Source organism: Rutidosis leptorrhynchoides, chromosome 1 (genome assembly GCF_046630445.1).
Source record: "Rutidosis leptorrhynchoides isolate AG116_Rl617_1_P2 chromosome 1, CSIRO_AGI_Rlap_v1, whole genome shotgun sequence".
Classification (NCBI taxonomy): domain Eukaryota; kingdom Viridiplantae; phylum Streptophyta; class Magnoliopsida; order Asterales; family Asteraceae; genus Rutidosis; species Rutidosis leptorrhynchoides.
The window spans coordinates 567,539,222-567,561,195 of record NC_092333.1 but is presented as its reverse complement, the minus strand read 5'-3'; positions in this window follow the sequence as shown (position 1 = coordinate 567,561,195).

Sequence of the window (21,974 nt, the reverse complement as noted above, 5' to 3'; positions counted from 1 at the left end):
TTGACAGAGCCGAGCTTCGTATTATTCATAGATTTTTTGCTAACTCGATTACACAGAGAGGTCATAATAAAGAAAAAATTACCTTACATGATTTATTCTACCTAAAGTGTATTCGGGATCCTAGAAGCTTTGTCAATATCCCTTACTGTGTTGCTTTTTATTTATCTAAAATGGTAGAGGGAATGCAGGACGGGAGTATAATAGGAGGAGGTATTTTTGTTACTCTCATTGGAGAGTATTTAGGTGTTGATAGGAACCAAGGGGGTCCATTACAGCTTTGTAGAGAACATGTTGAGCCCTTAGGATTGAAAGTTTATGTGGGTGCTAAGGTATTGAAAAGTAGACGTAACCAGGCAGTACCCTATGAGGGATCTCATCCTCAGGTAGAGAGAGGCTCAGACGAGGAAATGGAGGAGGCGAAAGATATTAGGGATGTCTTTCGAGATGCTATTCTTGACGTCCACGTTCGTATAGATGAGGAAGCAATGACGAACGCGGCCAGACATAGTATGTATGAGCAGTGGAACTCCGAGCGAGTATACGAGGATTATAGGCGACGCCAACACGATAGCTGGTTAGTTCATCAGCACCAAATCATGAGCTAGCTATCATATCAGGTACCAAATCACTATGTACCTACTCGACCTGCTCATTTTCCGCCACATAGCCCCGATATCCGACCACCCTTTAACCGGTATGACTATAACCAAGCCTATCAAAACACCTATAACCAATAATGGAACCCACCTGACGAGATGAACTGGAACCCATATCCAGACTGATTTAGTTCCATTTGGTTATTTTTATGATTTTTATGTTTTTATCTTTTGACTTTTTCATGTTTAAACTTATGTTATTGGATATATTTGTGTAATTTTTATTATTATTGTGTACTAATATTTCATATTTAGAATTTGAAAGTGGGATATTAAGTCCCATTTCAAATTGCCATGCATGATTATATTTGTATGTATGTATATTGTCGATTGTACAAAACAGGGTAAAACAGCGCATTTTCAAAGACATTAAGTTCAGCAAAAGCTACTAATTTTGACGACAAGATGACAAATAAATGTGATGTAACAACAGACGAAATAAACAAATGATATGCACCATTTATCATTCAGCAACCAAACGCCAATATGTTTGGAAACTTTGGTAAAATTTAATCATTTTTACGCTAATCACCCTCAATAATTTAAATTGTTACTGATTTCTTGCAATTGAGGGCATTGCAAGATCTTAAGTGTAGGAAGGGGTTAAATTCTTTCTGTTTTTTTAAAATTTTTATCTTAAACACTTGGTTACCATTAAAAATACTAGTAACGTAGTAGTTGTATTAGAATCTAGTGCTCTCTGATGATAAAGAACAGCCCTAGTCTTATATACTGACTACCCAAATCTAGTAAAAATTTTCAAAATTTTTAATTAAATGAACTCAAAATCATGTTTATACATATTTATGAACGATAAAACTAGGTGTTAACACCGAAATTATTGTTAGCTCAGAAAGGACATAAATTGAGAAACAAACCAAAATGTTAAAATTCATTTAAAATGGAATAGAGGACAATAAAAAAAAGAAAATAAAAGCCAAGTGTGGGAAAAATTACCAAGTTATCTTAAAACATATGTCACATATTTCTGTAACAAATAACTGAAAATACTTTTGCTTTGGACTAAACTAAACTATTTTACCCGATGAAAGAAAAGAAGAGATGGATCTACACGATGAATCAATTCCATCATTAAAAGGAAGTAAAGACTTCCGAAAAAGAAACGCGCTTCTTGATTTAGGTCAAGAAGTTGTCGTCCAGACCAGCTGTAGGTTGACGAAAAACCGAGAAAAGTCATCACTAAAATCAGCAGGAAATCCACGGACCTCAGCATTAAACAGGGTTGCCAAGTGGTCAGATTTATCCTAACCATGAGAAGGATTTATCTCGTAAAATGGGGGGCACCAGGCAAATTAGCTGGATAAGACTAATGAATCAGATCCCCAGAAAGGATAATCTCCTTAAAAGATCAAAAATCAGCTTTTAAGCCTGATATTACTCAATCCTTGAGATTGACCTTAAAGATTGAGAATTACAAACTCATGGAATTCAATGATATCTAAACTCGAGCCTGAACGAGAAAATATTTTGATCAAAATTACAAAACGATTTGTTTTCTAAAAACCTATTTTCAATGCGTTCATTACCATTGAACGTAAAATCCTAGGAATTCACCTGGAATTCATTAGGTCACCTGAACCAAATCGGGTGTCAACCGTAAGAACGGTGGTTGCATAGCATGGTCAAAGACAGGACTTTGTGCCAGACCAAAAAAAATCATAAGGGTGAGCTTTACTATTGCTCCTACCAAGGATAGTAATTGCGTCCGACACGTTATAGACCATAATTAAAAGCATGTCAGGGGACATTGCCTTAACAGTTGCTTGTTCAACGCTTTCCTTTACAACCGGACGGTAGTTTACCGAAAGGTAATATACGGGACAAGTAAACTGGACGTGTTGCTTTCCAAATACAAGGTTAGCAAGTGGGTGACACAAAACCATAAGTTTTGAGGTAAAATTTTCAAATCTGAAACCCACCAAACCCACAAAAATATTTTGCAAACACCGGTGAAGGGTTATTCCGAAAAACTTATCTAGGGTAAAAACTAGATTTAATTTTCAAAAGATCAAATGTTTTCATAAAGATCCAATTTCCTTAATGGATCTAAATTTTTATAGTCATGTGGGACTGTAAACCATATCGTTACTACCATTGTTTATACCGCCGTATAGAAATCACTGATGTACAAAGTGTGAAGAATAAAGAAGTGATTCTAGTATTTCAAGACGATATTGCTTGAGGACAAGCAACGCTCAAGTGTGGGAATATTTGATAATGCTAAAAACGAACATATATTTCATAGCATTATTCCTCAAGAAAGACAAGCTTTTAGTTGCAATTGTTCTATTTAAAAGTGATATTCGTTTAAATAATAAAAGGTGAAGACAAAAGACAGATTCGACGAATTGAAGACGCAAACGACCAAAAAGCTAAAAAGTACAAAAGACAATCAAAGAGGTTCCAATTATTGATAAGAAACGTCTCGAAATTACAAAAGTACAAGATTCAAAACGCAAAGTACAAGATATTAAATTATACGCAAGGACGTTCGAAAATCCGGAACCGGGACCAGAGTCAACTCTCAACGCTCGACGCAACGGACTAAAAATTACAAGTCAACTATGCATATGAATATAATATAATATATAATTAATTCTTAAAATTAATATATATATTATATTATATTTATAAAACGTCGGCACAAGGAAACAAGCAACATGTGAGCTCTCCCAGCTGGCCATGCGATTGCATGGCCAGGAAGAAGAAAGTCCATGCGATCGCATGGCATGAAAAGTCAGGCCACATCTCCTATAAATTCGCAGTTTGGTGAACGCAAAAATATATATCCATCAATCTCTCTATCTATATACGTAATATTTATATTTATAATTTATATTTTAATTTTAATTTTAATTGTAATTCTAATAATAAGGGTATGTTAGCAAATGTTGTAAGGGTGTAAGTCAAAATTCTGTCCGTGTAACGCTACGCTATTTTTAATCATTGTAAGTTATGTTCAACCTTTTTAATTTAATGTCTCGTAGCTAAGTTATTATTATGCTTATTTAATCCGAAGTAATCATGATGTTGGGCTAATTACAAAAATTGGGTAATTGGGCTTTGTACCATAATTGGGGTTTGGACAAAAGAACAACACTTGTAGAAATTAGACTATGGGCTATTAATGGGCGTTATATTTGTTTAACTAAATGATAGTTTGTTAATGTTAATATAAAGATTTACAATTGGGCGTCCCTATAAATTACCATATACACTCGATCGTACACGATGGGCGGGGTATTTATATGTACGAATAATCGTTCATTTAACTGGACACGGGAATGGATTAATAGCCACTAGAATAATTAAAACAGGGGTGAAATTATGTACAAGGACACTTGGTATAATTGATAACAAAATATTAAAACCTTGGGTTACACTCAGTCGACATCCTGGTGTAATTATTAAACAAAGTATTAAAATCTTGTTACAGTTTAAGTCCCCAATTAGTTGGAATATTTAACTTCGGATATAAGGATAATTTGACGAGGACACTCGCACTTTATATTTATGACTGATGGACTGTTATGGACAAAAACCAGACGGACATATTAAATAATCCAGGACAAAGGACAATTAACCCATGGGCATAAAACTAAAATAAACACGTCAAACATCATGGTTACGGAAGTTTAAATAAGCATAATTCTTTTATTTCATATTTAATTTCCTTTATTTTATATTTAATTGCACTTCTAATTATCGCATTTTTATTTATTGTTATTGTATTTAATTGCAGTTTTAATTATCGTACTTTTTAATTATCGCAAGTTTATTTTATCGCACTTTTATTATTCGTAATTTCATTATCGTTATTTACTTTACGCTTTAAATTAAGTCTTGTATTTATTTATTATTTTACATTTGGTTTTAACTGCGACTAAAGTTTTAAAATCGACAAACCGGTCATTAAACGGTAAAAAACCCCCTTTATAATAATAATATTACTTATATATATATTTGTATTTTTATAAAAATAAACTAATATAGCGTTAAGCTTTATTTAAAGATTTTCCCTGTGGAACGAACCGGACTTACTAAAAACTACACTACTGTACGATTAGGTACACTGCCTATAAGTGTTGTAGCAAGGTTTAAGTATATCCATTCTCTAAATAAATAAATATCTTGTGTAAAATTGTATCGTATTTAATAGTATTTTCTGCTAAAATATAAAGCTATTTTATATACACCTCGCATAACATCAAAATACATATCTATACGATACATGTATAAACATTATAAGTTTTAAGTATTTATGTCAAAGAATGTTACGTATAGTTATCGTTTTGAAAACTTAAGTTAGTAGTTTCAAAGTATACTTTTATCTTATTGTTATTAGTACACAATGAGATGTTAAACCATACTTAGATCATGTTAAATATATATAAATACATATATATACACAAACGTATAATTATTGTATGTTATATAGTTCGTGATATCATCGGTCAAATTGGACGGTCAAACGTTGTGTAAAACTCTTTTCAAAAACATAAGTCTCAACAATTTAGATTGCTTATCATGTTGGTAAGGTTTAATTTATGTAAATATTAATCCCATAAGTATAAAATGATCGAAAAAATCCGGGTCGTTACAGTACCTACCCGTTAAATAAATTTCGTCCCGAAATTTTAAAGTTGTACCTATTTTGCGTTGTCGGGAAACAAATGTGGATACTTTTGTTTCATCTGATCCTCTCATTCCCAAGTAGACTCGGGACCCCTTCGAGCATTCCAATGAACCTTAACGATTGGTATGTTGCTCTGCTTGAGTTGTTTTACTTCACGGTCCATGATTTCGACTGGTTCTTCTATGAATTGTAGTTTTTCGTCGACTTGGATTTCTTCAAGAGGAATGGTGAGGTCTTCCTTTGCAAGACACTTCTTAAGGTTTTAAACGTGAAATGTATTATGTACTCCGGCGAGTTGTTGTGGTAATTCGAGTCGATAAGCTGTCGGTCCAATGCGTTCGATGATCTTGAACGGGCCTACATACCTTGGGTTCAGTTTACCCCTTTTACCGAAACGTATTACACCTTTCCAAGGTGACACCTTTAGCATAACCATGTCACCGATCTGAAACTCTAATGGTTTCCTTCGAACATCGGCATAGCTCTTTTGGCGACTACGGGCTATTTTCAATCTCTCCTTGATTTGTACTATCTTCTCAGTCGTTTCATGTATAATCTCGGGACCAGTTAATTGTCGATCTCCTATTTCATTCCAACAGATAGGGGATCTACACTTCCTTCCATACAGTGCTTCAAATGGTGCAGCTTTAATGCTCGCATGATAACTATTATTATACGAGAATTCTGCTAATAGTAGATATTTATCCCATCCGTTTCCAAAATCGATCACACATGCCCTGAGCATGTCTTCAAGAGTCTGAATTGTTCTTTCACTCTGCCCGTCAGTTTGCGGATGATATGCGGTGCTCATATCCAAACGAGTTCCCAGTGCCTCCTGTAGTGATTGCCAGAACTTTGATGTAAATCTACTATCACGATCGGATATAATGGAAATAGGTATTCCATGCCTTGAAACAATTTCCTTTATGTATAATCGTAATAGTTTCTCCATCCTATCCGTTTCCTTTATAGGCAAGAAATGTGCAGATTTGGTGAGACGATCAACTATTACCCAAATGGTGTCATAACCCCAGGCAGTCTTAGGTAACTTTGTGATGAAATCCATGGTAATACCATCCCATTTCCATTCTGGGATTTCTGGTTGTTGAAGTAACCCTGACGGCTTCTGGTGTTCTGCTTTAACTTTGGAACAAGTTAAACATTCCACAACATATGTTGCAACGTCTGTCTTTAAATTAAGCCACCAATAATGCATCTTAAGATCTTGGTACATCTTTCCAATTCCAGGATGTATCGAGTATCTTGTCTTATGCGCCTCATTCAGTATCAACTTCCTTAATCCACCCAACTTCGGTACCCAAATACAATTTGCAAAATATCGAATTCCGTCTTCCCGCATAACGAGTTGCTTCTCATACTTCTTCATTATTTCATTTCCTATGTTTTCTTTAGTAAGAGCTTCTCGTTGAGCCTCTTTGATTTGTGAGTTGAGATTCATGCGAATTTTTATGTTCATTGCTCGTACTCGAATTGGCTCTCGTTCCTTTCTGCTTAGAGCATCGGCCACTACATTCGCTTTCCCGGGATGATAGCGAATTTCACAATCATAGTCATTTATCAGCTCGACCCGCCTACGTTGCCTCATGTTCAGCTATTTCTGATCAAAAATATGTTGAAGGCTTTTATGATCAGTAAACACAGTGCATTTAACCCCATATAAGTAGTATCTCCATATCTTCAATGCAAACACTATTGCTCCCAGTTCTAGATCATGCGTCGTATAATTTCGCTCGTGAATCTTCAATTGTCGGGATGCGTACGCAATAACTTTCTTTCGTTGCATAAGGACGCAACCAAAACCTTGTCGCGAAGCGTCACAATATATCTCAAAATCATCGTTCCCTTCAGGTAACGATAAAATAGGTGCTGTAGTCAACTTCTTCTTCAGTAATTGAAATGCACTCTCCTGCTCAGAAGTCCATTCGTACTTCTTCCCTTTTAGCGTTAACGCTGTTAATGGTTTAGCTATTCGGGAAAAATCTTGAATAAACCTTCTATAATAACCGGCTAAACCCAAAAATTGGCGTATCTGCGTTGGTGTCTTAGGAGTCTCCCATTTTTCAATGGCCTCAATTTTAGCTGGGTCAACCTGAATTCCTTTGCTACTAACAACGTGGCCAAGAAATTGCACTTATTTCAACCAAAACGCACACTTAGAAAATTTGGCGTATAAATGTTCTTTTCTTAACAATTCTAATACCAACCTTAAATGCTGTTCATGCTCTTGCTCACTCTTGGAATAGATAAGAATATCATCAATGAAAACGATAACAAACTTATCTAAATATGGACTACAAACTCGATTCATGAGGTCCATGAATACAGCTGGCGCATTTGTCAACCCAAACGGCATGACCAAAAATTCATAATGACCATAACGTGTCCAGAAAGCAGTTTTCGGAATGTCTTCTTCTTTGACACGTAGTTGATGATAGCCCGATCTTAAGTCGATTTTCGAGTACACACATGATCCTTGCAGTTGATCAAATAATTCGTCAATTCTCGGTAGTGGATACCGATTCTTGATAGTTAACTTATTTAATTCACGATAATCTATACACATCCTAAAAGATCCATCCTTCTTTTTAACAAATAAAATTGGAGCTCCCCACGGTGAAGTGCTTGGTCGTATGAATCCTCGGTCCAGTAATTCTTTTAACTGACTATGAAGTTCTTTTAACTCGGACGGTGCAAGTCTATATGGAGCACGAGCAACCGGTGCAGCTCCTGGTACAAGATCTATTTGAAATTCTACAGACCTGAAAGGAGGTAGTCCCCGTAATTCTTCCAGAAATACATCGGGAAAGTCTCTTACTACATTTACATCGTTAATATTCTTTTCCTTTTCTTCAACTTTCTTTACATGTGCTAGGATGGCATAACATCCCTTTTCTAAACACTTTCGAGCTTTCAAACAGCTAATGAGATTTAGGTTTAGGTTACCTTTATCTCCGTAAATCATTATCATTGATTTATCCTTTCAAGGAATACGAATTGCCTTTTCAGCACACACCACTTCGACTCCTACTTTGGACATCCAGTCCATGCCGATAATTACGTTAAAACTTCCTAATTCTATGTTTCTCCGGCTAAATTTATTTTACAATCACGGCAAATTTTATCGGCTTTAATTAGTTTACCATTAGCTAACTCAATCATGTACTTAGCATCTAGAGGTAATGATGAACAATTCAATTTAGCGTAAAAGTCTCTACACACGTAACTTCTATCGGCACCAGTATCAAATATAATAGATGCTGATAAGTTATTAATGATAAACGTACCCGTAACCAGCTCCGGGTCTTCATATGCCTCTCTAGCATTAATAATAAATGCTCTTCCACGTGCAGATCCGTTATTCTTCTCTGGATTCGGGCACTGGCTCTTATAATGACCCTGTTTCCCACACCCATAACAAGTAACAGTGGCCAAGGCAGTTCTATTTGCATTGGTGGCAGGAGTCTTGGTGCCATTGGTATTTGTAATAGGAATCCTACAATCTTCAGCAAGATGACCCCTTCGATTACAATTTTCGCACACCACATTACAATAACCAGAGTGATGTTTGTGGCATCTGTTACATAAAGGATTTCGTCCTTTGTAACCAGAGCTTGAACCACTACCCGCACCTTGTGTGGTTTCTTGTTTCTTGTTGGACTGTTGATTACCTTCCCACTTTCTTTTGTTTTCTGATGTCTTGACATCGGTGTTCTTATCCAGAATAATCTGGTCCATCAACTCGTTTGCCATGGTGATGGCTTCGTGAATAGTCTTGGGTTTCGATGCTGTAACATTTGTGATAATGCTAAAAACGAACATATATTTCATAGCATTATTCCTCAAGAAAGACAAGCTTTTAGTTGCAATTGTTCTATTTACAAGTGATATTCGTTTAAATAATAAAAGGTGAAGACAAAAGACAGATTCGACGAATTGAAGACGCAAACGACCAAAAAGCTCAAAAGTACAAAATACAATCAAAGAGGTTCCAATTATTGATAAGAAACGTCTCGAAATTACAAGAGTACAAGATTCAAAACGCAAAGTACAAGATATAAAATAGTACGCAAGGACGTTCGAAAATTCGGAACCGGGACATGAGTCAACTCTCAACGCTCGACGCAACGGACTAAAAATTACAAGTCAACTATGCACATAAATATAATATAATATTTAAATAATTCTTATAATTATTTATATATTATATTTATATTTAAATCCGTCGGCAAGCTAGAAGCCAAGGCTTTGTGAGCTGGATTTGATATCTCTGCGACTCGCGGAGTTTGAGGAACGATAGGGCCGCGACTCGCGAAGCCCCAAAAAATGAAAATGCCTATAAAAGCAAACGCAGTTTGATCGTAAAAATATCCATATATATCAATCTCTCTATATCTATACGTAATATTTATATTTATAATTTATATTTTAATTTTAATTTTAAATCCTAATAATAAGGGTATGTTAGCGAATGTTGTAAGGGTGTAAGTCGAAATTCTGTCCGTATAACGCTACGCCATTTTTAATCATTGTAAGTTATGTTCAACCTTTTTACATTAATGTCTCGTAGCTAAGTTATTATTATGCTTATTTAATCCGAAGTAATCATGATGTTGGGCTAATTACTAAAATTGGGTAATTGGGCTTTGTACCATAATTGAGGTTTGGACAAAAGAACGACACTTGTGGAAATTAGACTATGGGCTATTAATGGGCTTTATTTTGTTTAACTAAATGATAGTTTGTTAATTTTAATATAAAGATTTACAATTGGACGTCCCTATAAATAACCATATACACTCAATCGGACACGATGGGCGGGGTATTTATATGTACGAATAATCGTTCATTTAACCGGACACGGGAATGGATTAATAGCCACTAGAATTATTAAAACAGGAGTGAAATTATGTACAAGGACACTTGGCATAATTGTTAACAAAGTATTAAAACCTTGGGTTACACTCAGTCGACATCCTGGTGTAATTATTAAACAAAGTATTAAAATCTTGTTACAGTTTAAGTCCCCAATTAGTTGGAATATTTGGCTTCGGGTATAAGGATAATTTGACGAGAACACTCGCACTTTATATTTATGACTGATGGACTGTTATGGACAAAAACCAGACGGACATATTAAATAATTCAGGACAAAGGACAATTAACCCATGGGCATAAAACTAAAATCAACACGTCAAACATCATGATTACGGAAGTTTAAATAAGCATAATTCTTTTATTTCATATTTAATCTCCTTTATTTTATATTTAATTGCACTTCTAATTATCGCATTTTTATTTATTGTTATTGTATTTAATTGCACTTTTAATTATCGTACTTTTTAATTATCGCAAGTTTATTTTATCGCACTTTTATTATTCGCAATTTCATTATCGTTATTTACTTTACGCTTTAAATTGAGTCTTTTATTTATTTAATATTTTACATTTGGTTTTAACTGCGACTAAAGTTTTAAAATCGACAAACCGGTCATTAAACGGTAAAAACCCCCCTTTATAATAATAATATTACTTATATATATATTTGTATTTTTATAAATTAAACTAATATAGCGTTAAGCTTTGATTAAAAGATTTTCCCTATGGAACGAACCGGACTTACTAAAAACTACACTACTGTACGATTAGGTACAGTGCCTATAAGTGTTGTAGCAAGGTTTAAGTATATCCATTCAATAAATAAATAAATATCTTGAGTAAAATTGTATTGTATTTAATAGTATTTCCTTGTAAAATTTAATAGTATTTTATACACCTTAGCTTTGACATCAAGTATTTTTGGCGCTGCCGGGGAACATCTAGCTTAAAAGCCGGAAGCGCAACACTAAATATATAAAAAAAGATTTTTATTTTTAGTTTACTTTTATAAAAATACGTTTTTGTAAAAATACTTTTTAAATATTCAAAAACATAAAAAGAAAAAAAAATAATATAAATATTTTTAAGAGTTTGTTAAATATTTAAGTTTTATAAAGTTTCTTTATTTTTATTTTATAAAAATATAAGTTATTTAAATATTTTGTTTAAAACATAAAATTAAGAAAACCGAAAAAAATATATATATATATATATATATATAAATCTATTTTTAATATTTTTATAAAATTATAAAGTATTTCTATTTTTATAAGTTTTTATTTAGTTTTTATAAATATTTTATTTAATTATTAAAACAGAAAATATAAATAAAAAAACAAAAACGCGTCGAATTTAAATCAGCCTGTCATCTGAAATTTGGAACCCCGCGACTCGCGGAGTTTTCCAGCTTCGGGAACCGCAACTCGCGGAGCAGCCCTGACACATGTGACCAGAAACCCTAACTGCATCATTACGGTGTAATTATTATTATTATTATTTTAATTAAAACTCTAATTAGTTTTTTAGTTTTTAATTACTTAATTTAAGTTATTATTATTTTGTATATTTAGTTTAATTAATTTAAATAAATTATAAAATTTACACTTTTATAAAATAAATAATATAAGAATAATATTTTTATAAAAATTGTAATTTTTGCAACTTTTAGTATATTTTTATATTTTGTCTCTTTTTAATTGTTTTAGCGTAATATTTGTATTTTTCGCTCGTATTTAGTTTTAAACTTAGTTTTTGCCATAGTTATTTTTATTTATAGATTTTTAGGCTTTGCCGTAAAATTTCTTAAGTGCTTTTTCTTTAGACTAAGATCTAGGTGCTTTAGAATTTTGCGACACCTTTTTAAATTTTTAGTTCCTTTTTAAGTTTAGACGCGCTATTTTCTTATTTCTCGACGCCTTTTACCTATGTATCAATTATCACTCCAATTAGTAATCTCAATTTGCGATTATAATTTTAAGTTAGTGATAGTAATAAGGTTGGGTTAGTCGAGTGTTTTTAAGTTTTATAGTCATTCTCTGTTTCTTTCATTTTTTGACGCCTTTTTCAATTTTTTTTCTTTTTCGACCTTTTTCGACACGCTCTTTTTCTTTCTTATTTCTCGCTATTCTAGTTTTTAGGACATAGATTTTTATTCTACTTCTTATCTAAATTTCTTAAAATTACGAAAATTTATTTTAAGTGGTTAAATTGATAGACATCAAAATTTTCTGGTTCGTAGTAATAGTTGGATTTGTACGTGGACCGGGTTATTGGAGCCAAACAGTCCTCAATTATATTGAGACCAAACGAATCCTGCCCCTCTGCTGCATCTTTTGGCTATTCGAAACGTGGGCAAAATCAGAAAAGTCTATTAATTGGATAACTTATATAATTTTTCTTTCCTTTTTAAAAACTAATAGGATATTCAGTGAATGCACCGAGCAAGACGTTCACCACCTTTTGTACGTTCACCACCTGTAACTAGATCAATACATTTAGCAAATATTACCGCCGTTGATTTTTCTTTAGAATCGTCATCCAGTCGACCAAATACTCCAATTCAAATTTCCGATAATCCATTTTTTGAACCCGACCTCACAATTGAGAATCCGGAGAATATTCAGGGACGATTCTTAGATCTTGAACCATTAAATTTTCCTCCGGAACCACCAATCATTCAAACAGAGATTGTTGAGGAACGAACCATTAAATCAGAATCCTCTAGTGATTCAGATTCAACAAATTCAATTATGGAGAATCTGGAACCTTTAAGTATGGAAGACCGAATGAGAGCTAAACGCACTGGCCAAGGTCACGCAATTACTCATCCAGACATTAATGCGCCAGATTATGAAATCAAAGGACAAATTCTACATATGGTGACTAATCAATGCCAATTTAGTGGTGCGCCGAAGGAAGATCCAAACGAACATCTTCGTACCTTTAATAGGATCTGCACACTATTTAAAATAAGAGAAGTTGAGGATGAACAGATATATCTCATGTTATTTCCCTGGACTTTAAAGGGAGAAGTCAAAGATTGGTTGGAATCGTTACCTGAAGGGGCGATTGATACATGGGACGTTTTAGTTGAAAATTTTCTTAAACAATTCTTTCCGGCATCTAAAGCCGTAAGACTTCAAGGAGAAATTGTTACGTTCACACAGAAACCAAATGAAACTCTATATGAGGCATGGACAAGATTTGGAAAGTTATTAAGAGGATGTCCGCAACATGGTTTAGACACCTGTCAAATAGTACAAAAATTCTACCAAGGATGCGACATCACTACAAGGAAAGACATCGATATAGCAGCTGGTGGTTCCATTATGAAGAAAACCGAAACTGATGCTTACAAAATTATTGATAACACTGCTTCCCACTCACATGAGTGGCACCAAGAAAAAGATATCGTTAGATCATCTAAAGCAGCTAGAGCCGATTCTAACCATGACTTAGATTCCATTTCCGCAAAGATAGATGCTGTCGAGAGACGAATGGAAAAGATGACTAAATATATCCACTCAATACGAATTAGTTGTGAGCAGTGTGGAGGACCACATTTGACAAAAGATTGTCTCAGTATTGAATTAACAATGGAACAAAGAGAGAATATTTCATATCTAAACCAAAGGCCTGGAAATAATTATCAGAATAATTATCAACCGCCAAGACCTATTTACAATCAAAACCAGAATTATAACCGAAATATTCCATACAACAACCAACAAGGTCCTAGTAATCAACAAGTATCCAACAATACTTACAACCAGCAAAGACCTAATTTTCAAAACAAACCACCACAAACCGATGATAAAAAGCCGAATTTAGAAGATATGATGACGAAGCTAGTTGAAACTCAAACGCAGTTTTTCACATCTCATAAACAAACTAATGAACAAAATGCTCAAGCATTTAGAAATCAACAAGCTTCTATTCAAAATTTGGAACAAGAAGTAAGTAACCTAGCAAGGTTAATAGGTGAAAGAAAACCGGGAAGTTTACCTAGTGATACAAATGCTAAAACCCGGAATGAAACAGCTAAAGTCATTACCACAAGAAGTGGTACAACACTCCACAAGAACCACAACCTGAACAAGATAAGGAAAAAGAACCGGTAGTTGAAAAGGCTAATGAAGATAACACAGCTAAGGATAAACCTTATGTTAAACCATACCAACCACCACTTCCTTACCCAAGTAAATTGAAGAAAGAGAGACTTGAAGCCGAGCAATCCAAATTCTTGGATATGTTTAAACAAATAAATGTCAATCTTCCTTTCATTGATGTGATTTCAGGAATGCCAAGATATGCTAAATTTCTGAAAGATCTAATCTCAAATAGAAAGAAAATGGAAGAACTTTCGGTCGTTACTATGAATGCTAATTGTTCAGCAGTGCTATTGAATAAGATACCAGAAAAATTATCTGATCCAGGAAGTTTCACAATTCCATGTTTTCTGGGTAGTCTTAGTTCAATAGAAGCATTAGCAGACTTAGGTGCTAGTATAAATTTAATGCCGTATTCACTATACACTAAACTAGACTTTGGAGAATTGAAACCAACCAGAATAAGTATACAACTAGCCGATAGATCAATAAAATATCCTAGAGGGATAATGGAGAACATGCCAGTTAAAGTTGGTACTTTAGTATTTCCAGTAGATTTTGTTGTTCTGGACATGGAAGAAGATTCTCAAGTTCCTCTCATATTAGGAAGACCATTCTTAAACACGGCTAAAGCAATGATAGACGTGTTCGGTAAAAAATTGACCCTAAGTATAGAGGACAAAAGTGTTACCTTTTCAGTTGATAGAGCAATGCAACAACCGCAATCTGCAGATGATACATGTTATTATATTCAAACTATAGATTCACATGCAGAATTGTTAGAAGAATTTCCAGAATTACAAGGAACAGAAGAATGTTCTTTAGGAGAAGGTAATGAACCAATTGATGAAGCTGAAATATTAGCTACACTAATAGCTAATGGATATGAAACAACAACAGAAGAAATTCAAATGCTAAAAGAAGAAGTCAGATATCGATATAAATCATCGAGAGAAGAACCTCCGAAATTAGAGTTAAAGCCACTTCCAAACCATTTGGAATACGCTTATTTACATGGTAAATCTGAATTACCTGTAATAATATCGTCTTCTCTTACTGAAAATGAGAAATCACAACTCATTTCTGTGTTGAAAGCTCATAAACCAGCTATTGCATGAAAGATTCATGATATAAAAGGAATAAGTCCTTCGTATTGCACACATAAAATCCTTATGGAAGAAGGTCATAAAACGTATGTGCAACGCCAACGAAGACTAAATCCGAATATGCAAGATGTTGTTAAAAAAGAAATAATTAAACTGCTAGATGCAGGTTTAATTTATCCAATTTCTGATAGCCCATGGGTAAGCCCAGTTCAATGCGTGCCTAAGAAGGGTGGCATGACTGTCATTACAAATGAAAAAAAAATGAGCTTATTCCTACTAGGACTGTAACAGGATGGCGTGTATGTATTGATTATAGAAAATTAAATGACGCCACCAGAAAAGATCACTTTCCCTTACCTTTCATTGATCAAATGTTGGAAAGGCTAGCCAGAAATAGTTACTATTGTTTTCTTGATGGATTTTCCGGATATTTTCAAATTCCAATAGCACCCGAAGATCAAGAGAAAATCACGTTCACGTGCCCTTATGGTACTTTTGCTTACAAACGCATGCCATTTGGACTTTGCAACGCCCCTGCAACCTTTCAAAGGTGTATGATGGCGATTTTTCACGACATGATAGAAGAATGCATGGAAGTTTTCATAGATGACTTTTCAGATACATTTGAATCATGTCTAGCTAATCTTGAACGAATGCTGATTAGATGCGAACAATCAAATCTAGTACTTAATTGGGAGAAATGCCATTTCATGGTTAAAGAAGGCATCGTTCTTGGACATAAAATTTCAAAATAAGGAATTGAAGTGGATAGAGCTAAAGTAGATGTAATTGCTAAACTTCCACATCCCACCAATGTTAGAGGAGTTAGGAGTTTTCTAGGGCATGCCGGTTTTTACCGACGTTTCACAAAAGATTTTTCTAAAATTGCCACTCCTATGAATAAACTCCTAGAAAAGGATGCTCCATTCATCTTTTCAGATGAATGTATCAAATCTTTTAATATTTTAAAGAGAAACTTACTAATGCACCGATCATGATAACACCAAATTGGAATCTACCGTTTGAACTAATGTGCGATGCAAGTGATTTTGCAATGGGAGCCGTTTTAGGACAAAGGATTGAAAAACGATTTCAACCTATATATTATGCTAGTAAGACGTTACAAGGAGCACAAAAGAACTATACAACTACTGAAAAAGAACTCCTTGCTATTGTGTTTGCTTTTGACAAATTTCGTTCATATCTCGTTCTAGCAAAAACGGTGGTCTATACCGACCATTCTGCTCTTAGATACCTATTTTCGAAACAAGATGCCAAACCAAGATTAATCCGTTAGATCTTACTCTTACAAGAGTTTGATATTGAAATCCGAGATAAAAGAGGAGCAGAAAATCTCGCCGCTGATCATCTTTCTCGTCTTGAAAATCCCGAATTAGAAGTTCTAAATGAATCGGCCATACAAGACAACTTTCCTGATGAATATCTATTGAAGATAGATTATAATGAAATTCCATGGTTTGCAGACTATGCAAACTATTTAGTATGTGGATTCCTTGAAAAAGGATTATCGTACCAAAAACGAAAGAAATTCTTCAGTGATATAAAACACTATTTTTGGGAAGATCCACATCTGTTTAAAAGTTGTCCCGATGGAATAATACGCCGATGTGTATTCGGAGATGAAGCTAGTAAAATTTTAAACCATTGTCACACAGGACCAACAGGAGGGCACTATGGGCCTCAACTAACAGCAAGAAAAGTTTATGATGCTGGATTCTATTGGCCTACAATTTACAAAGACGCACACCTTCTTTGCAAATCCTGTGATGCTTGTCAAAGGGCCGGAAAAATAAGTCAACGTGATGAAATGCCATAAAATGCCATCCAAGTATGTGAAGTATTTGACATTTGGGGTATTGACTTTATGGGTCCATTTCCAAAATCTCATAATAATCTCTATATTCTCGTAGTCATTGATTATGTATCTAAATGGGCGGAAGCACAAGCTCTCCCAACTAACGATGCACGAGTTGTAGTCAACTTTTTAAAATGTCTTTTTGCAAGGTTTGGAACACCGAAAGCTTTAATAAGTGATCGGGGTACTCATTTCTGTAATAATCAACTTGAGAAAGTTCTCAAAAGATATGGAGTAACTCATAAAATCTCCACCGCATATCATCCACAAACAAGTGGACAAGTTGAAAATACCAACCGAGCTTTAAAACGTATTCTAGAAAAAACCGTAGGATCAAATCCGAAGGAATGGTCCATTAAATTGGAGGATGCACTCTGGGCTTTTAGAACAGCCTACAAAACTCCAATTGGAACCACACCTTTTAAACTCGTCTATGGAAAAGCATGTCATCTTCCAGTAGAAATTGAACACAAAGCATTTTGGGCTTTGAAGACATGTAATCTTGATTTACATGAAGCCGGACGTCTACGATTAAGTCAACTAAACGAATTAGAAGAATTAAGACATGAAGCATACGAAAATTCATTAATCTATAAAGAAAGAATGAAGAAATGGTATGATAAAAGAATCAGAAGTTTAAAAGAATTTAAAGAAGGAGACAGAGTTCTTCTTTTCAATTCACGATTTAAGCTATTTCCTGAAAAATTGAAATCAAGATGGTCTGGACCATTCATAGTCAAAAGAGTTTTCCCATACGGAACGATAGAATTAATAAATTCAAATGGAATTGAATTTAAAGTTAATGGTCACAGAGTTAAACATTACATAGATAGTCCAATGGAAGTTGACAATGAAGTTAATCACAATTTCGATACCACAGCTAACTAAGTGTGGGGAGAATCAAGCCTTTTAAAGGATAATATGTATTTCTGTTAGAGTTAGATTTTCTGTTTTCGTGTAGTTCTCGAAAATGGAACCCGAATGGTCTTTCCCTAGCAGACCCTAAAGAACTAGTCTTCTCCCCCCATTCTGAATTTTTATTTTTTTTAGGAAATGAAGACTTCCTGTGAACTAAACCATGGTCTAATGCTACACGCTTTGATCACTAAACGTAATAATGACACACTTCCAAGTGAAATAGTATCAGTAATCAGAGAAAGATTGGACGGAGTAAGAAAAGAATCCAGATGCGAAGATAATAAGTTACAATTTGGTAAAGGAAAATCAAAATCCGCAGCGAAAAGAAGAGCACGACACCTAGATAGATGTCACAAATGCGTAAAATGGTCACATGGAAGTAAATGTTCAAATAATCAAACCTATTCAAACACCGAATTTGTTACTTTATGCAGAGACGGACCGTTCATATGTTTAGAAGAAAAAACACTGAATGCTCGAGGTTACGCCTATGTAGCTATGGAAAATCAATTAAACCGACTATCTTATGAATGGGATAGATCATATAACTAAGAATACTATCTCACAGGTAAGTCTGTACAGTTTTTATTTTTTTTTTAATTTTTTTTAACCTTTTGATAATAAACGCTAATTTGTTCCCTATAAAGTATTAAATTGGTATTGAATAAAATTAGGTTTAGCGACTGAAATTATTGATATCATTCAAAAATTTATTACATCACTGCGAAATTTAACGTTTATTCTTAAGGTATAAATATATTTAATCAATCAACCCAAAATATTTCAAAAATTCGTCATGAGTTAAATTAGGTCATGGAACCGAAATTACTTTACTGAAAAGAGGGGCGTATATTTTTGATAATATTTGATTGATTAAAGTGGGATAAAAGACCAAAAAAAATTTTAATTTTATTTTTACCATGTTTTTAAAATTAATATATAAATATTAAAGTAATATTTTAAACTTTTTAATCAATATATTTAAAATTGTAAATATTTGAAAAAATTAATATTTTTAATATAAGTTTGTATGTATAAAAACAAAATTAAATTTAAGTTTGGTGTGAATTTTTAATTTTAAATATGAATTTTGAATTTTATGCATTTTAAATTTAAGTTGTGTGAATTTAAAAACAAAAATTTACTTTATTTCGTTAAGTTAAAAATATGATTTTTAAAATTCGTCGTAAGTTGAAGACTAGGTCTTTGAACCGAAATTGCTTTACCCGAGGGAGGGACGAGAACTTTATTTATCATTATTTTTAATCTTATTAAATTAAAGTATGCCAAAAACATTAAAAAAAACCAAAAATTTTAGCTTTTAAAACAATCGCTACAAAAAGACAAATTTTAAAATTTTGTCGAAGGACGGACTAGGACATCGTTCCGAAATGACCTCGTCCTAAATAACAAGGGAAACAAAATTTTAAAATTAATTAATTAATTGTTTTATAAGATAAGGTTTTTACAAAAAAAAAAAAAAAGAAAAAGAAAACAAACAAACACTGCGACTCGCGGAGTTTTTAAGGGTCAAACACCGCGACTCGCGGAGAGACCAAAATCCGGAAAAAAAATAAAACGGCCAGAACAGATCAGTCAACACACCTAACCCAAAATTACTGCGAAAATACACACGAAAAACACACACAAAAACCTCCGAAATTCACAATTTTTCACCATTTTTCATCAAATCTTTTACTAAAATCATGTTGAGAAGGATGCTATCAAGAAATTACTCAAGAAAAACGGTAAATTTCTACACCTAAACACCATTTAATCCGAAAATTGGTGTTCTTGAGCAATTTTTTCTCCAATTCGATTTTGATACTTTTTAGTGTAATTATGATTAAATTGCTTATGTATTATGCTTGTATAACCTAGATTGATGCTATTTAACATGATTAGATGCCTTAAACTTCAAATTTTGAGTAATCTAGGGTTTGTGTTCTTGAGTAAATTTGGGGCTTTTTGATATAAACAGGTTATGGCCGATTTTTGTCATGAATTGTTGCTAAATTAAGTAGTGTAACATGTTTAGGTAGTTAAATGATCCAAACTTTGAGCCTAAACATGATTTTGAGAATTAAAGTGGACTTTTTCAAGTCTAAAATTCATGAACTTGATTTTTGGAAAATAATGCCATTTGAAACTTGTTTAATTGCTAGTAATGATTATTTTGACATGTTATTTGAGTTGAATGCTTATGAACTTGGTGATCATTTTCGTATATGCTTATTTGAAAAAGTGTAGATTTGATAAAAATATGAAAATGAGCATAAGTTTGATATAAATTGGACATGTCATTGTAATTATTTTGATTGATGATTTTGCTGACACTAATGCATATTTGGATGCACAAAAATTGTGTTTGATGTGTTTTGCAGACTGAAAGGGGTGAATCTTCATCCCAAGCTCGCAATGCTCCTCCTGAGAATGCGGAACAATAGGATGTTGATAGCTATTATAAACAAGATATACCTCATCCAGTTATGACATTTTCAGATATGCACTTGGAAGATTTGCACCCGAACTTGAGATTTGACAGACGTTGGATAGATTATCCAAAATACCAAAGGGGCTTGCATACTCTTCATTCTAAAGTTGTTGAAGTACCTAGGGTAATAGAATGGGGACCATTAGAAGCTGTAGAATTGGCTGGGCCAATTAGAGAATTACTTACACAGAGGTATGGTAATTCTACTTTTAACGATTGGGTACGATTATTCAGCATGCGTAGACCTGTATATAAAGTATGGTGTGAAGAATTATTGTGTAGTATAGAAATAAATGATCGGGTAGTTAGTTTAACCGATCGATCTTTTATTAGATTTTTGTTAGGAGGTTCGATGCGCCACATGTCTTTACTAGACATGGCTCAGGCTTTACGTATATATACGCCTGAGGAGTTAGCATCTGCCGATTGTAGAGGGTTGATACTAAATGGTAGAAAGATAGACGAAAATTTTGATACGCATGGTGTATGGAGTCAAATGACTAGCCATCACCGATTTAAAGGGGGAAATTACTCTTATTTGGATATAGATAGAGCAGAGTTAAGAGTAATTCATAGGTTTTTAGCCAATTCGATTACACAACGAGGTAAGAACAAGGAAAAGGTAAATGAACAGGATTTGTTTTACCACATGTGTATTCGAGACCCACAAAGCGCTGTAAGTATACCTTATTGTGTGGGTTATTATTTATCAGCTATGGTTAGGGGGATGAGACCGCATAGCATAATAGGAGGTGGTATATTTATTACTTTGATTGCTGAATATCTCGGTGTGGATATAAGTCGGGGGGAATTATTAGTCGAAGAACCAGAACCCCGCGATACAATAGGTTTAAATGTATACCATGGTGCGAAGGTTTTGAAGAGGCGAAATAACGCCGCAGTACAATACCATGGTAGACATCCACAGGTTGAGAGAAACCAACAGCCAGGTAATGTGGGAGGAGGAAATGAAATGACAGAAATGCAAAGGTTTATAGCTTCACAAGAGTATGAAAATGCTAGACATCGAGCATTTGAAGATTGGCAAGTTCATCAAAACCAAATCATAGCTCATTGCCAACATGTAGGTAGAAACTATATTCCTACTCCATCGCCCGTATTTCCTCCCTGGTATATAGAGATCCAACCACCGTATCCTACGTATAACCCAGCCGAAGCATTTTATAACACATATGGTTATGCACGGAACCCCTACTGGTATCAGTATCATCCCTAGTCTACTTAGTTTTATTTATTTTATA